The sequence below is a fragment of the Chiloscyllium punctatum genome, chromosome 44, assembly GCF_047496795.1.
Source record: "Chiloscyllium punctatum isolate Juve2018m chromosome 44, sChiPun1.3, whole genome shotgun sequence".
Classification (NCBI taxonomy): domain Eukaryota; kingdom Metazoa; phylum Chordata; class Chondrichthyes; order Orectolobiformes; family Hemiscylliidae; genus Chiloscyllium; species Chiloscyllium punctatum.
The window spans coordinates 13,080,667-13,103,630 of record NC_092782.1 but is presented as its reverse complement, the minus strand read 5'-3'; positions in this window follow the sequence as shown (position 1 = coordinate 13,103,630).

Below are 22,964 nucleotides of genomic sequence, written 5' to 3'. Positions count from 1 at the left end.
CCAAGCAACATAGATTGGTGGACTATCCTTTGTGTTATCAGAGAACGTTTGTGGGCTACTGAAAGAAGCAAATGAAGAGTCTGTCAGTTACAAGTTGAGTGCTGGAGTTTGGCGCCATGGTGAGAAATTTTATCATTAATCATAACTATGTAGACAAAAAGCTACAGGTCTCTGATGTTTGAGGCAACCATCAAGGGTGTCAGAATTACATAAAAGTGTCAGATATCAGAATTACACCAAAAGGTATGGAAGGAATAGAAAATTAAATGTCTTTGAAAAGCCTTGAATATTGTGAAGCAGAACAGAAAATAACCAGGGAAAGAGGAATGCAAAAGAGAGGAGTATATGAAACAAAAACCAAGAGTGCTGGAAAAACCCAACAGGTCTGGCAGTATGAATACAGAGAAAATCAGACTTAATGTTTTGAGTACAGTGACCTTCATCAGAATTGAACAGAGCTTCAAGAAGGTGGCATTTGTGCTCATGACGAGGAGGAGAGGGTAGTGATTACAGTGCATGGACATGGACCTAGAGAGAGAGAGAGAGAGAGAGAGATGAAAGGTTAGGCAAATATATCACATGTGAACAATAATTGGTTCTGCCCTAATTAAAACACTGAGCCCAAGGGAGGGGTTAAAGTGACAGAGTGAAATGTCATGGATAATCTCAACACCCAAAAATGTCTTCTGAAATGTACAGAGTGCAGGTGAAGCTCTGAATATGTTTGCAGATCAATTATGGAATCTCAATCAGGCAGCCATTCCCGACCATGACTATGGTTATGATGTTATTTTTGAAGCAATGCAATAGATTCAATATCTGAGTTGGGCTGGCAGGGGCATCTCTGAAGAAAATATTACATAAAGCACCAGGGGCAGAACTGGACATGGTGAAAGACCTTTAATAGCCTGTTTAAAGGAAATCACTGTATATTCAAGCACAATGTTCTCGGCTGGTGGGTTCACTCTCCGCAGGAGAAAGTGAGGACTGCAGATGCTGGAGATCAGAGTCGAGAGTGTGGTGCTGGGATGCAGGTCAGGCAGCATTTGAGGAGCAGGAGAATTGATGTTTTAGGCATAAACCCTTCATCAGGAATGGTTCACTCTCCACAGTCAGTACTGAACACAATCAGCTTCGACCCAATGGCAGAAAACCAGAGAAGTGCATGAATACTGACCTTCAGACAGACACCGCATGTGGAGAGAAGTCAAACTCCCAGCCTTAGCAGAAGATTCAGAGACAGATTTGAAACCATTAGATTTTAACAAGAAAATCTGGAACGAGGCAAGAAAAAAGATAAATTCAGCTTAATTGACTTGTATCACTTACATCAGCTCTGGGTTTGAACAGAGGTTTCAATGAGTAAGGCACATAGAAGTCAGCCACAAAATGACAGTAACTCAGATGATGCTGTAGGTACAGAAATTAGGCACAATCTCACAGATGAGGAAGCACAGAGATTTGGAAACTCATTGTAGAATCTGAGGAAGAATTGGGAAGTGTAAACCCAGAAAGGCGAGAGAGATGATGTCCATGAAAGGCACATCTCCCAAGCAAACATGGAATGATGCTGTGGAAGAAAACGGTCCATTCAAATAAACACTCTGGAATCTCAGGAGCTAAACCAGACAAAGGGGGAAGCTCTACAACTGGATGGGAGGGGGGAATCTTAGAAGAGAAAGTCAGTGCAGAACCTCCGTAGGTGAAGAAAGCAAAAGAATGTGTAAAGTGAAGCCAAATACCATTTGCTGTCATCAAAAGTTTCTAGGTGCACATTTCTTCACTGCCTGAGTGCTTTAGTGTAGGTTGAGAGATAGTGTTTTTCAAAGTTTGGCGACGTAAAATGAATGTGTCTGCAAGCAGCTGTAGATGCAGACAGTTCTAAAATGGAAACATGTATCAGTTGACTATGTGATTAGATACCTTAGGCTTGTTTTGATGTTTTGGCCACTAGTTTGAATTTAGTCATTAATCACATTTTTAACTTGTGATTCCAAAATGTGTTGTTTTAAGAGAGGGCTGATACTTTAAACTAGACTCAAAATACTGAAAACCAATTGAATTTAAATCTGATGGTGTTGACAACCTGAACCAAATCATATTATAAGGATTTGATGTTTCATAGAAGGTATATAGAGAGGGGTTTTTGAAAATTTTGGAGAGAGCCAACTGCCACCTGAAGAGAGAAGAAATCTCCACACTGTCAGAAAAAAAACATCTATTCATAAAGATACATCGCACATTTAGCGAGTATTTCTGACCCCAGAATTCAACAAAGAAAGGCATTCAGAACAGAAGAATTACAGAGAAAATATCCCCGACAGCAGAATCAGCGGAGAGGACGAGGAGCCTTCTGGAAGATGTACTTTTGCTTAATTTTGAGAGCCCAACTTTTAACTTATTGTTTTCTTATTTCTTGGATTTGTATCAGTGAGACCTGTATTATTGAAACAGCATGCCAATAGAATTTAGTTCAGTTAGAGACTAGGTAGTAGTTAGGGAGGAATTGTCCAGTTTGTTAATAATTTGGTTAATTAGTTCACAGTTGGAGTTGGATAAATTGCCACTTGTTAATTGTAGAGTGAGTGAAAGGATTACATTTCATTTAACCACTCCTTTACAACAAATTGGGGTGTGAGAGGTAGGTGACACCCCTTGTCACACTTCTTTTATCAGATTACAAGGCAAGTTTACTTCTCTGGGTATTTGGTTTTAATTATCAGAGGGCTGTCAACCTCCACTTTGTAACAATTGTATCCCTGCAATTATTTGCACATTACAAGGACATGGTATACATCATGACTCTTTTCATGTCCAGAGTTACTCTCTCCACCACACCTCACGACATTATCACAGTGGATGGTACTTAGGACACTCAAAATCAACAATAATCCTTTCAGATCCAACAAAGCAAAACATAGCAGTTTAATAAAGGAAAGTAATCACAAATAGTGAGATACAATATGGAACTCTCTACTTAGATTTGTACCCTCTCTTATCTTTCTCTGTTCAGTGTTCTTTGACAATCGTCTGATTATTTGCTTTGACATATAAACAAGGAGCATACGATCATTCAAGAATCAAGTGAACTTTACTTACTCATGTAGGCCTTTGATGCCCCTGTGCATGGCAGGTTGTTCACATATTTAACAATATCTGTAAAATTATTAGTCAATGTTATATTACTTTGTACTTTTCAAGGTTGTGGACTCAAGGTAACACAATTTAAAATGAATGAAACATTGTTTAAATCTTTAGACGATTTTAGAATATATTTGTTACACTTAATAAAATCAGTCCCAGTTTTGAGTCATCCAGTTTACATTGATTGCATCCTGAGTCCTTGTTAAATAAGAATATAAGACACCTATGGTTTGTCTGTCACAATAGAGGAACAGGAAGTGAAAGGCTAAGTAACCAGGTCTCTCGCCTTTGTATTGTATCAACAGCCATGATATGATATAGCCTGAAAGTTTATACAAAGGAATCTGATTCTTATGTGTGGTGATGAGCAGCAAGCAATGTCATGACATCTAAGAAGAAGGTTTGGTACTGTCACAATCAGGGTCAGGGCTCCACAGACTATAAACATTTTTAACTTGTGATTCCAAAACGTGTTGTTTTAAAAGAGAGCTGATACAGCCAAGCTTAGCTGCTGATGTAAGTTACGTGGCTGACTGGAGATAGAGAAAGAGCCACTTACGGAATGTCACACCTTGGGCCTTATAGGACAAGTGCAGGAAGTTGGGTGGAGCATGCCTTTAGCTGTAGTCATGTCAGCTCAGACTAGATGGGCAGAAGGGCCTTGTCTGCACTGTGTGACTCTGACTCCGTGAGCCTTCACTCTCAGCTGCACCAAACAGCTCTTAGGATTTCAAAAGGCCCGCAGCTCCTCAGCGGTCTCAGCACTTTAGCAGCATCTCTGACATCCTCTCTCCCATTGACTGAAACTGACAGGTGAAATGTCTGTGAACTGGTTTTAATGACTGATTGAAAACCTTGGAACAAGCCACACCATTGTTCCTCAGTAGGATCAGATGTAACCGCAACTGAAGCATTTTGTTCAGTAAATGTTCCCATCTCCGACTAAGCAAATCTCCATGGTTGACAACTTTGACAACTCCATGACAACATGGAGCACAGATTCAGAAAATGGATTCTATCTGGGAGTACGACACTTCCAGAGGCCAGCCCTGTTCCCTTATAGCCTGGAGAAGCCAGATGATAGGATGTTTATTGAGAAATAAACTTCCATTTGGATTTCACACCCAAGCCTGAACCATGAGAAATTATCTCACTAATGAGAAGAAAATGCTAACATGTTTGACAGGATGGATATTCAGCAGGTATTTCCCCTGGCTGGGGAATCCGCAACACAGGCGTGCAATTTCAGGTTAAGGGGCCAATTATTTAAATATTCAAAATTTCAAATACAGAGAATCTCTTCACTTAGAGGTTTGTGCATCCTTGAAAATTTCTACTTCTGAACGTTGTGAAAGCTCCAGCAACATGGATGTTTAAAGATGTAAAGAGACAGGTTTTTTGATCTCTTGGGGAATGAAGGGATGGGGGGGATGGGAAGGGCAAATGGAATTGAGATGAAAGGTCAGCCGTAGTCATATTGGATGATGGATAAGGCTGAGGGGGCCAGTCGGTATTTTCTGTTCAGAGATGTTATGTCACACCTCAGGGGCAGGCCTCCTGATCCTAGGTTGAGACTATGCCACAAGAACCCTCTAAAAAGGAGCTAATTAGCACAGCCTATTCCAAGTTCAATGCTGAAAATCCTTAGGCTGATGATTTCCAAAATCTCTTTCCACCACTCTTGAACCATGTGTTTGGGATCTCTCCAGGCTGACGAACAAACGTTGCCCATTCAAACTCATCTCTTCAACAAAAGCACCCTTCAGGGAACTTTCCAAGAATCCTACACTGTCTCCTAACCATGTCTGAGAAACCCTAGGTTACGTAGCCTTGTTCTAAGTGCTTACTTGTTAGGAAGGAGGCAGCTTGCTCATGGACCAGTCAGTTCACAGCCAAACCTGTGGGAGATTGAGACCTGGGTGTGGAGATGTCCCTTTGCTCTGACTTTGGCTGTTTTTGTTTCAAACAGATACCAGGTGGATATTTTCCTCACCAGTGGGGAGAGTTAGGTTCAGCTTTATGCGTATTCTCAGGGCCTGATGGATCAGTGGTTAACACTGCTGTCTGACAGCACCAGGGACCTGGGTTCAATTCCCGCCTCGGACGACTGTCTGTGTGGAGTTTGCACATTCTTCCCGCGTCGGTTTCCTCCCACAGTCCTGAGATGTGCACGTCAGGTGAATTGGCCAGGCGCTAAATTGCCCATAGTGTTCAAGGATATGGAGGTTAGGTGCATTAGTCAGGGGTAAATGTAGGGCAATAGGGTAGGGAAATGGGTCTGGGTGGGTTACTCTTCAGAGGATCGGTGTGGACCTGTTGGCCCAAATGGCCTGTTGCCACACTCTAGGGATTCTATGATTCTGTTCTGATGGTGACGGAACATCAGCACCCAGACATCTTTGGCATTTAACCTGAGCAGCTTGGCAGACTGGTAGACAACCCTTGAGACACATCAAATAAGGAATGTCTAAGCACATTAGTAGTTACCGGCTGTTAACGCAGGACATTGTTTCTCACATATACACCTGCTTTTCATCTCATTAATTATGGATCCGAGTTGCTAGGCACATTTTTCAGGGGATCATACAGCGAGCAAGAAGGCAGCATCCGCCCCTGCTGGGATTGTCCTCCTTCGACACTACAAGACAGGAACTACCCCCAAACTGCGATGCTTGACCCTGAAAATAGCTCAGAGGACAGGCAAGCTCACTGCCTACTTCCAGGACAGGCATCTGCAGGTCCTCGTGGTCAGTCAGGTGGAGAGGAGGGCTCTCCATTTTTTTTGCTTTTCATTGAAGTACACCAGGCCAATGTAGCCAGCCATGAGTGTATGGTGCTGGAAAAGCACAGCAAGTCAGGCAGCATCCGAGGAGCAGGAGAATCGATGTTTCGGGCAGGAGTGGAGCCAGCCAACCTGGGCAGGAGGAGGTTAGTGCCGTGTTCTGAGTGAAAACACACAGCCAGCAATGCAGGAAGAAGGTCACTGATCTTCTGTGCTCTACAATGGTAAACGCCACTTCTGCTACCTCACATTTACAGGATCAATGCTCACTCTAACTCTGTCACTGCACACAACTCTCACCAAGGCTCATGGACTGCAAATCTCAGTATTGCATGCACCATGTCCACTCTGCATATGCATATTTAAGGATGCACGGAAAAGATAGACTTTTGATCTCTCAGGGCATGAAGGGATACAGGGAAAGGAAGGGGAGAGGAACAGAGACAAATAATCAGCTATGGTCATATTGAAGTAAGGGATCATACGGGGCTCACACCCAGGCGAAAGTGAGGACTGCAGATGCTGGAAATTAGAGTCAAGATTAGAGTGGTGCTGGAAAAGCACAGCAGGTCAGTCAGCGTCTGAGGAACCGGAAAATCGACGTTTCGGGCAGGAGCCCTTCATCAGAAATTCATCACACCTACCCCATCCTTCCAAATCGGTAACCCTTCTGTCCTCTGTGCTTCCTACTTTACTCACTCTCCACTTTTCCTGCTCATGCATGACCACTAATTGCGGTAACATCCACTTCCACGGCACAAAATCCCTCCCATTGTCTCAGTGCAGAAAAATTGCCTCTCCCTCTCCTTCAAACTGAGGGGGCAGATATCCCAACAGTACCCTAACAGACCTACCTATAATCTCCAGGCTGTTTACACTTGATCCTCAGGACTGACTGTATCCAGTCCTCTGTAGTGTCATCAGATGAGTCCATTGACTGACGGTAGACCTTTTTTCACTCCTATAAGGACTGTTCCTTTTTGTATTTAACATATGTCCGTTTTTTAGAAGCACATGCTTCCATAAGCTGCCGACACAGCGCAGCTCTGAAATTGATGTAATTTGCTTGTGACATGTCCACCCCTACCTGTCTGACTGTTCAGTGCTCCCCACCATCACCAAAGTTGCCTGCCTCTCATTTCGTGCCAAAACACCAAGCTAATCCACAAAGTCCCTCAGCCTGAATCTGAGTGCTCCAGACATTGCATAATGTCACCCAGCTGAAGGGTGATTACCTCTACAGTCAGCATTAAAGTCAATAAATGCGAAGAGATTTTCATTAATTTTTGTTGTGGGATGTGGGCATCGCTGGCTGGGCCAGCATTTACTGCCTGTCCCTAGTTGCCCTTGAGAAGGTGAGGGTGAGCTGTGTTCTTGAACCCCTGCAGTCTGCATGCTGTGGGTTGACCCACAATGCCCTAGTGGAGGGAGTTCCGGAATTTTGACCCAGCGACAAGTGAAAGCTGCCATTATCTTTTCCTGTGCCTATGTTGATGCAAGGTAATCCGTCTGGTTTCATTTCTTTGTGACTTTGTGTTAATTAGCACAACTGAATGGCTCGCGAGAGGACAATTGAGAGTCAATCGCATTGCTGTTGGTCTGGTGTCACATGTAGGCCAGACCAGGTACAGATGGCAGATTTCCTTCTCTGAAGAACACTAGAGAACCAGATGGGTTTTTCCAATAATTGACAATGGTTTCATGGTCATCAATAGATTCTTATTTCCAGATTCTTTTATTGAATTCAAATTCTATTACATGCCCTGGTGGGATTTGAACCTGGGTCCCCAGAAAATCAGCTGAATATCTGGATTAATAGTCTATCAATAATACCATGAGGCAATCATCTAGAATTCAAGCAAATATTCATAAGAAGCTTGCATATCTATGTCAGTGTAAATGGGTCTTATGTTGATGCATGGTTGTCCTGGTGAGAAATGCATGCAGATCATGTGGGTTAATGACTTCCAAAATAGAGTGTTGAAGGCCTGAAGTCATGTCAGAGTTTGTCTGAGAGTGGACGTGATGTTGAAGTTAGGCTGGTGATTGGCTGATGCCCACTGGTGTGGACAGAATGTTGAACAGAATGGTGCCCATGAAGATGGACAGAAAAACAGTTATATAATGGTCAAGACAAACTACAGCTTGCCAGTTGCCCGCTCTGTTCTTTTTCACCAGGTTTATGCACCATCGTGTTTCGCGGTAGGGGAGAAATTAGTTTTTCATTCACAGAATGTGGGTGCTGCTAGCTAGGCCAGCATTTATTGCCCATCCCTATTTGTCCAGAGGGGAGTTAAGAGTCAACTATATTGCTGTGGGTCTGAAGACCAGACCAGGTAAGCATGGCAGTTTCCCTTCCTTATAGGGCATAAGTGAACCAGATGGGGTTTTACTGAAAATAGATATGGGATGTAAATAAGGCAAGCTGGGGTCAATTCAAATGCATGGAAGTAAGATAGACAATTTTTTGATTTGAACTGATTTATTATTGTCACATGTACCTAGATACAGTGCAAAGTTTTGTTTTGCATGCTGTACAGAAGATTATACCATACCAAAGTGTATTAGGATAATAGAACAGAGCGAAGAATACAGGTCGTTCTGCTATAATGCACAGTTCGATAACACAAATTCACTGTAGCATGATTGATGAATTGGGGACACTGTTTCTAAAGTGTGAACTTTTAAAATGTATGGTGGTTGTAACACAATTACATCACCAACACTTTAAGTGCTGTTTCTAATGCATGATTTTTCTATAATGTGAGGTTACACAAGAACACAACTATTGCATTATAGAAAAACTACCTGTATAATATTACAGCTGCAGAGAATGTGCACAAAGTCCAAAACTAACATTAAATTTGAATATAGAGAGATCAACTCATAAGTCTAATAACAGCAGGGAAGAAGCTATTTTTTAACCTCTTGGTACGTGTGTTTAAGCTTTTGTATCTCCTGCTCGATGAAGGAGGTGGGAAGAGACTATAACCGGGGTGGGAGGGATCTTTGATTATGTTGGCTGCCTTCCTGAGGCAGTATAGATGGAGTCAATACCTTCCTGAGAAGTATAGGTGGAGTCAATGTTTGGAAAGTTGGCTTCTGCGACAGACTGGGCTATTTTCACAACTATCTGTACTTTCTTACAGTCCTGGGCAAAGCAGTTGCTGAACCAAGTCATGATACACCTGTATGTAATGCTTTCTATTGTGCATCTATAACAATTGGTAAGAGTCTTTTGGGGAAATGCCAAATTTCCTTAGCCTTCTGAGGAGGTAGAGGCATTGTTGTGCTATCTTGACCGTCACATCACCTTTCAAGGGCAAGATTCTGAAGTCACCATTTAAGGCTTGAGAAGAAAATCACATGGGTCTTTCTGCATATTAAAAATGTGGCTTTTTCATTTGTCTCCTGTTTTGGCACCACCCTCACCATTATTCACACCACACCAGGGAGGGGAAAAGTCTGCCCAAAGTATATAACATGTATAAGGAAGTGATTGGCTAGAAAATTATACTTTTTAAGTACTTTGAAGTGTCAGTGATTTTGTCTTCCAGCAAAGGCTGAAACCCATGTGAGAATTATACAGGTTCCCACGTCATCAGTGGGTTCAGTAATACAGTCAACGGTCAGACATAGTTTCCAACATGGAGCTGTGTGAGAACATACTCCCTAGGTTACACGCACTGAAATGGAAAATTGTTGACAATGAAAACACCCAAGAAACTAAGCTTTAGGACAATGAAAATACTTCATTGCTTTATGTGTAAAATATCAAATACAAATAAAGCTGGATATGGTCAGAAAAGTGACCTCAAAGATTGATGTTGGAAATGGCGACTTAAACATTCTATTTTTAGCAATGCTGAAGACCGAGAAGAGCAGAGCTGGCATTGACTGTTGTGGACAATTCAGACTGCAGTCTTAAAACAAATCACTTTTACAACTACCACGTGGCCCCAGTTAAAGGAGCTGATGGATTTCAGTTATCAAGCTCACATGCTTGACATAAAGTATAGTTTGAACTGTCTGGCTAAGATAAATAAAACTGAGCAGTACTGTAAGAAACATCTCCTTTAACAAATGTTGTTATAATGTATTACAAACCATTTAAAATGCAAAAGCAGACCATTCAACCCGACTTGTCTATGCTGTTGTTTATGCTTCCAACTATTTTCATCAAACCCACCAACGTATTCTGCCATTAATTTACATACGAACAGAACAAGGGTAGGCCATTCAGCCCTTCAGCCCTGCTTGGCCATTCATGGCTGATCTGATCTTAACCTGAACTCAACATTCCTTCACACCTTTCCTCCCTCATATGCTCATCAAACTTTTTCTGGAATATTTATCTCAACCACCTCCTGTGGTAGCAACTTTCACATTCTATATTCACTCTGCCTAAAGGCCCCTTTTCCTGATTTCTCTTTTGGATTTAATACAGTAAAATTGATATTTTTACTGTATCAATTTTGGATTTACAGGTATTACTGTAAAATACAAGTAATTACTGTATTTATGACCCAGAGTAGTATCAATTTTACCAGCAAGACATATTTAAGGCCCAGAAAGTGAATATTGTTCCCAGCTTGTGTTTCAAAGTCTCATCATTCAGGTGTGCTTGTTGTAAATTCTAGGCTAGTGCTTTGTACAGTAAAGTTCAGATGAATCTTTACAATAAATTTCGTCTTCTTGATGGCAATGAAATAACTCCCTGAAGGTGAGTACCATGTCAGCAACTCTCCCTTCATTTACATGTACACAATACATGACACTAACCCAGCTAGCCCAGAGCCAGCTACTAGAGTGAGCAGAACCCCAGACATTCCTGTTTATATCTGTCAGCCAGGACTCCCTGATTGGATCAGATTAACAGCCCCATTCAGGGAACTCTTATTCTATGAGTTCCACCTGGCTGTCCTCATTCCAATCTCTGTCGGTAAACAGCAAAACGAAAGAGCTTCACTTCCTCAGGTTACTTCATACATGCATCAAGGAAAATGGAGAAGTTTGGGTATGCCTAGAAAGGCCTCAGAACAGCCTGTGAACAAAGCTTCCACCCCAACAGAGTGTTCACAACAGGAGTTCAAAAAGATTAAGGACATACAGGTGGCACAATGGCTCAGTGGTCAGCACTGCTACCTCACAGCACCAGGGACCCGGGTTCAATTCCAGTCTCGGGCAACTGTCTGTGTGGACTTTGCACATTCTCCCCGTGTCTGTGCGGGTTTCCTCTGGGTGTTCCGGTTTCCATCACAATCCAAAGATGTGTAGGTTGGGTGGATTGGCAAAAGTGCCCATAGTGTTCAGGGATGTGTAGGTTAGGTGCATTTGTCAGGGGTAAATGTAGAGCAATAGGGTATGGGAATGAGTCTGGGTGGGTTACTCTTCGGAGGGTTGGAGTGGACTTGTTGAGCCAAATGGCCTGTTTCCACACTGTGGGGATTCTGTTCTATGAAAAGTATTGGCGTATGCTTGAATCTATCATTTACATTCAGAAGAATGTTCAGAAGAACAAAAGAAATAGGAACATGAGGAGACTCATCAAGCCCGCCTCACCATTCATAGCAACCACGGCTAATCATCTACCTCTGCACCACTTTTCCAGCTCTATCTCCATTTTCCTGATGTCACTAGGTATGTAGCAGGCTACGAATCAGAAATCTCAGAAGGCTGAGGGGAGATTTGGGTAGACAGTTTCAAAATCATGAAGGGCTGCACAGGGGAGAAAGGAAGGAACTGCCATTTTTCATGAAAGGATTGAGAACCAGAAGGCACAGTTTGAAAGTGCTTTGCAGAGTGTGAGGTGAGGCAAACCATTGTTACTCAGTGATTGGTTCAGATCAGGAATGCATTGCCTGGAATAACAGTAGAGGCAGGTTCAATTAAGACATTCAAGAGGGCATTGAATACTGATTTAAATAGAAACAACGTACAGGGTAGTTCGGCACGGAGTCAAGATACTCAGAGAGTCAGTACATACGTAGTGGGCTGGATGGCCTCATTCTGCACTGAAAAATTCTGATTCTGCAAAGATATCCCCAAATTACTGTTTTGAATATTTCACAAATGGTACTCCTGAACCCTCACCTCATTTACAAAGAAGCCTCACGTTATGTCCTGACACAGTGTGGCATGGAGGCTTTGCCAGGGCCTCTGAGTTCTATATGTTTATTCAAGTGAAAGTTGCATGGTGTTCACGACACATGGGGGAGTGGAATTCTGGCAGTAAGGCAGCATCATAGCCAGATTATTACCACACCCATTGAAAAAAGACATCCTTGCACATCACAAGCCAAGTACTTGAAGTTCAGAATTCCCTGTATGAATGTGATAGCTCTGAAACATTGACTTAAGGTGTAAGCTATGAAATGTGTTTCAGAAATGTCAAGCTCAGATAATACGGTTAATTTAGCATCAGATTAGAGTTGATTAGTTAGCATGAGAAGGAGCAATTAATGTGCACAAGGCAATAATCCAGATTGCTAGAGGCCATCATTTGTAGTGCACATTCTTTGGCAATGCATGACCAGCAATGAAGATGGATGGCATTCCTGGAGTATTAGATGTTTAATTCGAGCAATTGCCCCTGGAAGGGTCTCACATTTAAAGAATTTTGCTCTGCCCCTCAGAAAGGCGATGCAGTAACCTACTTGTAGTGGGTACCAAGTGGCATCCATTTTGTCTCGTTATTTTACACCTAAGTTTGGATCAAAGAGGGCAAGGTTTCAAGTTTGTGTCCTCAGCTCTACCTGCAAGGCAAGATGATGTCTCCAGCCATTCTTCATGTTCCCTTTTATGTTGCTGTTCCCAATGTCTCCAATGGCCTTTCAGAGGCTCCCAATCCCTTTATATAATCATTAATCTCACCAAATGTCCTCCTAAGCCCAATTCTTTATGAATTGCCATGCCCTGGTTGGTTATGCCAGTGCCTACCCATCTGCTCCAATGCTCTATGAGCTCCCACCCTTCGATTTTTAACTGCCCCATTCACTGTATTCATTCCTCAGTGACCCAGTCCAATGCAAACTGTTCCCACACTTGAGTTTTCCACTTTTTTCAGAACATCATTCAGTGCCCTTTGATAAGCACCCATTTCACAATGCATTAACCCACAGCACTGACCATGACCCACTTCCAGGACTGACCTGTGAGGACAGACTTGCTGAGCACAGAGCAGCTCCTGGACTGATCAATCTGTAAGACCTGGACTGGTGACATTTGAGGGACCGACTGTGATCTAATTCCTGGACTGCCAAAATTCAGACCCCAGAATAAGGTAGGAGAAAATATTTGATTAATTGTCACCCATGCCTTGGACTGGTATTGAACAAGCCCTTGCTTGACAGTCTGTAGACCCCTAACTCCACTAAGGATTAATCCCTTTGACTTTCACACATGGCTGTTTAGTTGGAGGGCATGCAAATCTGTTTACCAGATAAGCTGCAGGCTCGTGCTGTAGCTGTGACATTGATGTAGAATAGTGCTCTTGATGTAGCATGGTGCAACTTACGTTATACCCTTCAAACCCTACATTCACAAAAAAGACAAAAACATACAGTATTGTGAGTGAAAAGGTATAGACAGGGGAAAACAAATTCTGTAATTCAAGTATCCAGACCACAAAGCTGTTTGTTTCTTGCAGTTCGTATGACTTTCTGTCATAATGGTGTCTATAGAATGGTGGCCAGTCTTTGATTCAACAGCTGATTGGGTGGACCCAAACCTTTACTTGGATTAAAACTTTCTATTTTCAGAACCTTATCTTTTTCATTCACGGAAAGATGGTGAGATGCTTCTTCTTTATGGAGTTCAGGATGACTCTGAGTGCATTGCAACCACACATCTGTAACAAATTGCGGCTGGACCGAGCTGAAGGCTATTGTCGGCAAGTTTTCCTTCGCGACAAGTGCTAATCTGTCTCATAAAATATGCACCTCACTGCACCAACAAAGTAACAGTATCTTGTGTGACTGTACATCATACAATATCACTTGACCTTCAATTTGCAAAAACTCTCCTGGACCTTTTAGATATAATTTGTGGAATCAAGGGTTACGGAGATAAGGCAGGAACAGGATACTGATTGAGGATGATCAGCCATGATCATATTGAATGGTGGTGCAGGCTCGAAGGGCAGAAAGGCCTACTCCTGCACTTATTGTCTATTGTCTATTGTCTATAATTTCTTGTTTTCTAGTTTATAGTCCAGCGGAAAAAAAAGTGATCACTTCTATTACTACTGATGAGGAATGTCCATTTCATCCCACCATTGTTAGCCTACAGAAAGACATAAGTATATTTTCAGAACTGGGACAGACCAGATCAAAATTCATGCAAAAAACTTTGCTTCTGTGTCCATTCTTGTCTGTAACATGCCTTAACAGCAGCATAGAAGCTCAATACTTATTGTTGCGATTTTGAATTTTCAGAGAGAAATAAGAAAAACCAGCATTTCACCTCCTGGTCGGCGCTAATACAGTCAGTGAAAATTAACACTAATTATGTCAAAAATACCATGAAATGGAAGTAGCTAAAATCCACATTACTCTGGACATACATTTCAAATCCAAGCCTTGGCTTTGGGAGACTGAAGCCCTTACTTCAAAACTTTAATTGATCTTTAAAGGGCATAAATAACAAACAATTTTACATCTGCAATTAATCACATTCATAGAATTGCTATAGCACTGAAATATTACTTCTGTGCTAGCTCTTTGAAAGTTCCATCTAGTTAGTTCCACTGAACTCCTCTTTCCCTGTAGCCCTGCAATGATGAGTTTATGTGTTTTGTGTAATATTACACTCAAATCGGTGAAGCGCTGGTCGTATGTTAACTTACATACTTATCATCAACCTGAGCTACAAATCTTCTCAAAAATCACTAACTACATTTAAACCTTTGCATTGAATCTGAACAGGTTGCTGTAAGATAAAGTAGCACATTGTAAAAAGCTAAGTACTTCGAGCAATTTGTAGCGAACAGGTAGATAGATTGTAGAATGACAGAGTGGTGTATTAACAGAGCAAAATTCATTACCTATCATTACTTGGATTTTAGTGCAAGACTTGGTCTCCCTGAAAGGGGATTCTAACTAAGTGTAAACTTTAGGTAAAATTGTCTCATAGGTCACCATCTATAGAATCAGGGCACACAGTTATACATCACTCTTTTATTGAAGTCATGCATGCTTTAATTTTTAAAACAATATATTCATTGCAAGCGACACTGTCCACATTTACAATGGGGAACTATCTATATAAACCTATCACATTTAATTACAAGATGTTGCTAATGATACAAATGGATAGTTGTAGCTTGTAAAGAGTGCTTCCAATAATTAGTATTCATTCCTTTTCATGCTGTGCGTGTCATTGGCTCGGCCAGCCTTTGTTCTTCATCACTAATCGCTCTTCAAATGGTTAGTGAGCCATCTTGAATTGCTGCAGTTCTTATGGTGCAATCCTGTCAGGTAGGAAGCTCCAAGATTATTGTCCACCTACAGTGGAATGCTGATGTAGACCCAGGTCAGGATGATGAGGGACTCGGAGGTGAAGGTCATATTTTCATGTATCTGCTGCCCTTGTCCTCTGTGGTGATAAAAGTCCCAGGCCTTGAAGGTGCTGTTAACACAACTTTGACAAGTTGGTGCAGTGCATCTTGCATTCTATAAGTTTGTATAAAGGAATTTTCATTTAAATTACAAACATGTGCAGATGTGTGACAAAACATAGATATACATAAATTGATTAATTTTAATATAGTCAGACTTTGTTATCCACAAGGGATAGGTACACAGTCTGCTCTTGGATTACAGAAAACAGAATATTACTAACGACCTCTCTAATCTACCCAATACTCCTTCAAAAACTTTCTGAGACAGGCCACATGTGAAACAGCATGAGATAATGGGATGTGGATTCTCACACCCAGAGGTTGTGTGAATTGTGTGTGTTCCTGATCTTTTGCCAATCTTTCAAATCTTTTAGCCACGCTTCAAAGACTCTGGAAGTATTTGAGGTGTGGTTGGTGTCAGTGGACTGTGATAGATGTTTAATTTAAGCTATTGGAAGGATGCTATCAAAAGGTGCAGAAAAGATTTACAAGGATGTTACCAGGACTAGGCGGTTTGAGTTATAAGAAGGAGCTGTTGTGGTTCTGTTCGCCAAGCTGGGAATTTGTCTTGCAAACGTTTCGTCCCCAGTCTAGGTGACGTCGTCAGTGCTTGGGAGCCTCCTGTGAAGCGCTGCTGTGCTGTTTCCTCCGGCATTTATAGTAGCCTGTCTCTGCCGCTTCCGGTTGTCAGTTCGAGCTGTAGTGGCCGGTATATTGGGTCCAGGTCGATGTGTTTGTTGATAGAGTCTGTGGATGAGTGCCATGCCTCTAGGAATTCCCTGGCTGTTCTCTGTTTGGCTTGCCCTATAATGGTAGTGTTGTCCCAGTCGAATTCATGTTGCTTGTCGTCTGTGTGTGTGGCTACTGGTCGTGTCATTTCGTGGCGAGTTGGTGTTCATGGATGCGGATCGTTAACTGTCTTCCTGTTTGTCCTATGTAGTGTTTTGTGCAGTCCTTGCATGGGATTTTGTACACTACATTGGTTTTGCTCATGCTGGGTATCGGGTCCTTTGTTCTGGTGAGTTGTTGTTTGAGCGTGGCTGTTGGTTTGTGTGCTGTTATGAGTCCTTGTGGTCGCAGTGGTCTGGCTGTCAGTTCAGAAATGCTCCTGATGTATGGTAGTGTGGCTAGTCCTTTGGGTTGCGGCATGTCCTCGTTCCGTTGTCTCTCCCTTAGGCATCTGTTGATGAAATTGCGAGGGTATCCGTTTTTGGCGAATACTTTGTATAGGTGTTCCTCTTCCTCTTTTTGTAGTTCTGGTGTGCTGCAGTGTGTTGTGGCCCTTTTGAATAGTGTCCTGATGCAACTTCGTTTGTGTGTGTTGGGGTGGTTGCTTTCGTAGTTCAGGACTTGGTCTGTGTGTGTGCCACAGCAACTACTGCAAGGCATATCAGAGTATCGACATGGGTAAGACCATTACACGTGGGGGCACCTCCCACCATAGATGTGGCGAGTACTCATGTGACTCAGCCAACGTGGTCCATCTCAAATGCTGCAGGCAAGGATGCTCTGAGGCATGGTACATTGGCAAGACCAAGCAGACGCTAAGAAAATGGATGAATGGACACCGCACAACAATCACCAGGCAGGTATGTTTCTTCCCAATAAGGAAACACGTCAGTGGTCCAGAACATTTGGCCTCAGATCTTCAGGTGACCATCCTCCAAGGCAGCTTTCAGGACAAGCAACAATGCAGAATGGCCAAGCAGAGGCTGATTGCCAAGTTTGGCACCCATGGGAATAGGCACAACTGGGACCTTGGGCTCATATCATACCACAGGTGACCCCACTGCATTATGCACTCTCTCTTTCTCTCACAAACACACACACACTCACCTACATACTCACACACCCATACATACCCTCCCTCACTCACAAGCTCTCTCTCATATGCACACACATACACCCCTCCACACTCACACTGACACATGTACCATCTCATACATACCCCATCATGCTCACATCCACACTTTACTAAGTTTACACACACACAGGCTATCACATGCACTTACACTCACATGTACACTCAATCTGTCGCTCCTGTATGCGTACACATATAAGCTTATGGGGTGCATTTGTTTTTGCAGAATTACAGTTATTTTGCTCAAAAACTGCATGAATCCATGTAAAACTATACAGAGGGTTGGTCAGTCTGACATAGCATTGGGACACAACAGACTGCGGGACACCACTTGTCAGAATGGCAGTTGGTGACAAGTGGTAGCCCCCAGGGTTCAGTGTTGGGGCCGCAGCTGTTCAATTTATATATTAATGATCTGGATGATGGGGGCATTCTGCTGAAGTTCACCAATGATACCAAATTAGGTGGACAAGCGAGTAGTACTGAGGAGGTGGGAGCTGCAGAAAGATTTAGACAGTTTAGGAGAGTGGTCCAGGAAATGGCTGATGAAATTCAACGTGAGCAGCTGTGAGGTCTTGCACTTTGGAAAAAAGAATACAAGCATGGACTATTTTCTAAACGGTGAGAAAATTCATAAAGCCAAAGTACAAAGGGATCTGGGAGTGCTAGTCCAGGATTCTCTAAAGGTTGACTTGCAGGTTTAGTCCATGATTAAGAAAGCAAATGTAATGTTGTCATTTATCTCAAGACGATTGGAATATGAAAGCAGCGATGTGCTTCTGAGACTTTATAAAGCTCTAGTTCGGGCCCCATTTAGAATACTGTGTCCAGTTTTGGTCCCCACACCTCAGGAAGGACATACTGGCACTGGAGTGTGTCCAATGGAGATTCACACGGATGATCCCTGGAACAGTAGGCCTAACATACAATGAATGGCTGAGGATCCTGGGATTGTATTTATTAGAGTTTAGAAGGTTGAGGGGAGATCTAATAGAGACTTACAAGATAATGCATGGCTTGGAAAGGGTGGATGCTGGGAAGTTGTTTCCGTTAAGCAGGGAGACTAGGGTGGACACAGCCTTAGAATTAGAGGGGGTCAATTTAGAACAGAAATGAGGAGACATTTCTTCAGCCAGAGAGTGGTGGGCCTGTGAAATTCATTGCCACAGAACGCAGTGGAGGCCAGGGCATTAAATATCTTCAAGGCAGAGATTGATAAATTCTTGATCTCGCAAGGAATTAAAGGCTATGGGGAGAATGCAGGTAAGTGAAGTTGAAATGCCCATCAGCCATGATTAAATGGCAGAGTGGACTCAATGGGCCGAATGGCCTTACTTCCACTCCTATGTCTTATGGTCTTATGGACTTCACAACTATTGTTTAAAAAGCTTTTAAATTGTAATTTAAAAGTTGTTCTGGGATTTACATATCAAAGAACAGAAACCAGAATATCCCATTATAAAAGATGACAGTTTTAACCGAAGATTGTTCACTGTGTCACATCTCCATGACACTGGACTCCTTTGGCTATAAATTCCGTGAGCGTGATCTTAACCTCCACATCCACCTGATGAAAGAGCAGCGCTCCGAAAGTTAGTGTTTCCAAATAAACCTGTTGGACCACAACCTGGTGTTGTGTGATTTTTAACTCTGCTGAATATATCCAGCATTTTCTGTTTTGTTTCAAATTGCCAGCAGCCATAAGTCATTTATTTTTGGCCCTTCTGATATTTCTTTCGAAGGGCAAACCAATTAATCCCACCCTCCCCTCAATTTTCATTGCCATGCAATGTATTTTTGTTTTCTAATATTAATATTTATCTAATTCCTTATTTACTATTGAATTTACGTCCACTGCCATTTCTGGTAATACATTCAAGACCAGAACAAGTGGTTGCTCATTGTCTGCTGGGTCCATGGTCAACTTTCCCAAATCTGTGTCTTTTGGTTAACAACATTCCAGCCAAAGCAAATAATTCTTCCTTATTTATTTTACCAATAGTTTCAACAATAATATGATTATTTTAATGGTGAAAAGTCAGCAAGCTCCTTTTTGCAGATATAAACTGCTGTCATTGGGAAATGATAATGGCCTTTTAGAAGATGAGAACTGAGGAACAAAACAGGAGCCACTATGTTGCTGGGTGCAGTCTGTAGACCGCTAATTATTGGGAAAGATGAAGAGGAACAAAATTTTCAAGAAAATTACAAAAGGCCACAACAATGCTAGAGTGGTTGCAATGGATGGCTTTAAAAGTGGAATTAGAATTAGATTTTATTGTTACATGTACAGAACAACCTCGGTTATCCGAACATAAATTATCTGAATTTCGGATTATCCAAACAAGATCCCATAAAAACGTCACATCAAAGAGGTGTTACCACCACTGGTGCGATGATCATGATCAAGAAATCTGAGTACATCAGCAAGGAGAGTGATGAGTTGATTGCAACAACATGTGGGATTTTAAATGGTCTAATGTTTATGGAGTGGGAAGTGTGGTTGACAGGTTGATTAGAAGAGCATTTCAGTAATCAAATAAGATTGCAAATGAATGGATGGGATTTCACCTGGTCTGAAATGGTGAGAGTTTTGTCAGAATTGCGATGAGAATTTTGAATGATCTGCTTCAATTTGAAAGCTGGCCAATGAAATAAGTGAGCATGGGTGATGAAAAAGCTGTTTTTGGTATTTCCATTAGAGTCAAAGAGTCATAGAGATGTACAGCATGGAAACAGACCCTTCGGTCCAACCCGTCCATGCCGACCAGATATCACAACCCAATCTAGTCCCACCTGCCAGCACCCGGCCCATATCCCTCCAAACCCTTCCTATTCATATACCCATCCAAATGCCTCTTAAATGTTGCAATTGTACCAGCCTCCACCACTTCCTCTGGCAGCTCATTCCATACATGTACCACCCTCTGTGTGAAAATGTTGCCCCTTAGGTCTCTTTTATATCTTTCCCCTCTCACCCTAAACCTATTCTCTCTAGTTCCTGACTCCCCGACCCCAGGGTAAAGACTTTGCCTATTTACCCTATTCATGCCCCTCATGATTTTGAAAACCTCTATAAGGTCACTTTAATTGCAGGAAATTATGACCAAGCCAAATTGCCAAAAATATCCATATTTACTAAGTTGCAACTAATTTTAATTAGCAAGTATTTAAAATTAAAAATTACTTCATGTTAGATATAATTATTTTGATTAAAAGTCAAAATGGGCATAATGTTGCATCTAAAGATATAATCATCCAAGATTGATAAAGTTGATGCCAACAATATACATTTAATTGATGCCTTATTTGAAGTGTACACGAAGCAGTGGAACAAAGAAACACAAACACTTCAAGCAATAGTGACTGGATATTTTCTACGAAAAGTAATAACCAACCTCTGCCTCAATGAACTTTATTTTTACAAGTGATTTTATTTGCAAATTATCATGAATTTTTAAGCAATATTCAATGTTTGTAACACATTTTATCGATTGAATGAAATAAAAACTCTGTAAGCATGCTTTTTTATGTAATTATATTCAGTACAGCTTCCTTTGTTTATGATCAGATCGGTTATCTGAACAATCAGTTATCCGAACAAAATATTCCCCACCCGTCTCGTTCGGATAATTGAAGTTGTTTTGTATTCAACTACAGGGATACAGGAGTACAGTGAAAAGTTTACTGTAGGGGAAGGGCACAACTGAAACGTGGAGCTTATTCAGGGAACAGCTACTGCGGGTCCTTGATAAGTATATACCCATCAAGCAGGGAGGTAGTGGTTGAGTGAGGGAGCCATGGTTTACTCACAGCACCATCTTAGATTCAAGCTACAAAATCTTAGGTTAAAAAGTAGACAGATAAGGAAAAATGTTCCATAATAAGGAGAAAGGTTCAAGGGCGGCACAGTGGCGCAGTGGTTAGTACTGGCTCCTCACAGTGCCAGGGACCCGAGTTTGATTTTAGCCTGTGTGGAGTTTGCACTTTCTCCCTGTGTCTGTGCAGGTTTCCTCCGGGTGTTCCGGTTTCCTCCCACGATCCAAAGATGTGCAGGTGAATTGGCTATGTTAACTTGCCCATTGTGTTCAAGAATGTGTATGCTAGGTGCATTAGTTAGGGATAAATGTAAAGTAATAGGGTAGGGGATTTGGTCTGGGTGGGATACTCTTCAGAGGATCGGTGTGGACTTATTCAGCCAAATGGTCTGTTTCTACACTGTAGGGATTCTATTACAGTTCTTCTCAGTATAAAGTAGTAAATAAGAAATAAAGTTAAAACTTCAAAATACAGCCCTTTTATCGATAGACCTGTAGTTGTTCCACGCTGGGCCTTCCCATGAGGGTTTGATCTCTTTCCAACGCTGGGCTTAATCTTTCAATTCCTGCATCTCCATGCTGCTGTCTTGCTGCCAACTGCCATCCTGTCTCTCCCGCACTGCGCTCGATCTCTCGACCCCTGCATTTCCAGCACTGCTGTCCTGCTCCTGACCACCATCCGAGCCCCCAGATGCTTCCCCAAAGCCGCCAACCGCCAGATTTCTGCCTAGGCACACCAATCACCACGTGGCTGGCAGCCAAAGTCCCCGTTCTGGGCCCTCAGCCGTTGCCCTCACTGTCACTGCCTCCACAACTGAGCTCCCTCCAGAAGGAGAAAAACAACTGAAAAAACAAGAAAAAAGCAAGAAAAGAAGAAAGAGGTGTGGTCAGACTGGACCAGCTCCAGCTCAGGAACCCTGCTCTGTCACCATCTGCAAAGTACTTTATATTGCCTGGCATAATAGGAGTATTATGGACCAGACCAGACTCCCCTCAAAATATTTTAAGAAGGTAGCCTAGACCCTAACCGTTCCTTATTTTAAAGGTAGATGTGAAGTGTATATTGCAGATATGATGTAACTGGTCAAACTTTAGGCAAACACAATTTATTTAAACGCTATACAGTCTGTTCTTGAAGAGCGTGATAGTTATGTGCTTGTGCAACCCACACTTATAGAAAATATTGGAGACATTTTGGCAGTACCTGTTTTCTTAAACATTCATGCAGGAAGTACAGTTGTTTATACTTATACTTAACTGTACTTATAGAAAAATCATGCATTAGAAACAGCGCTTTAAGTGTTGTCAATGTCATTGCATAATAGCTGATATACTTTTCAAATGTTCACACTTTTGAAACAGTGCCCTCAATTTGTCAATTGTATTGCAGCAAATTTGTGTTGACAAAACATGCATTATAGCAAAATGACCTATAGTTAAAATGCAAACAAAGGAAAGGGAAATTTTGAATAGCTTAACTATTGGCCAACTTAACCGAATGACAAATACAATATTGATTACTGATTAACTGTACCAATATAGCAATATCCTATAAACATACCCCTTGGCAACAAGGTAAATTCAGACACAGATTCTTTCATGCAGTTCTCCAATCCAGGAGGAAACAACATATAGAGACATTTCAGAGAATGTAGCAGCTCAGAATCATTTTACTGAAGCTCCATCTCTTCTGGGACCCAAACAGCTTCTGGCTACTATCGCTAAAAGAAAAACTGGAAA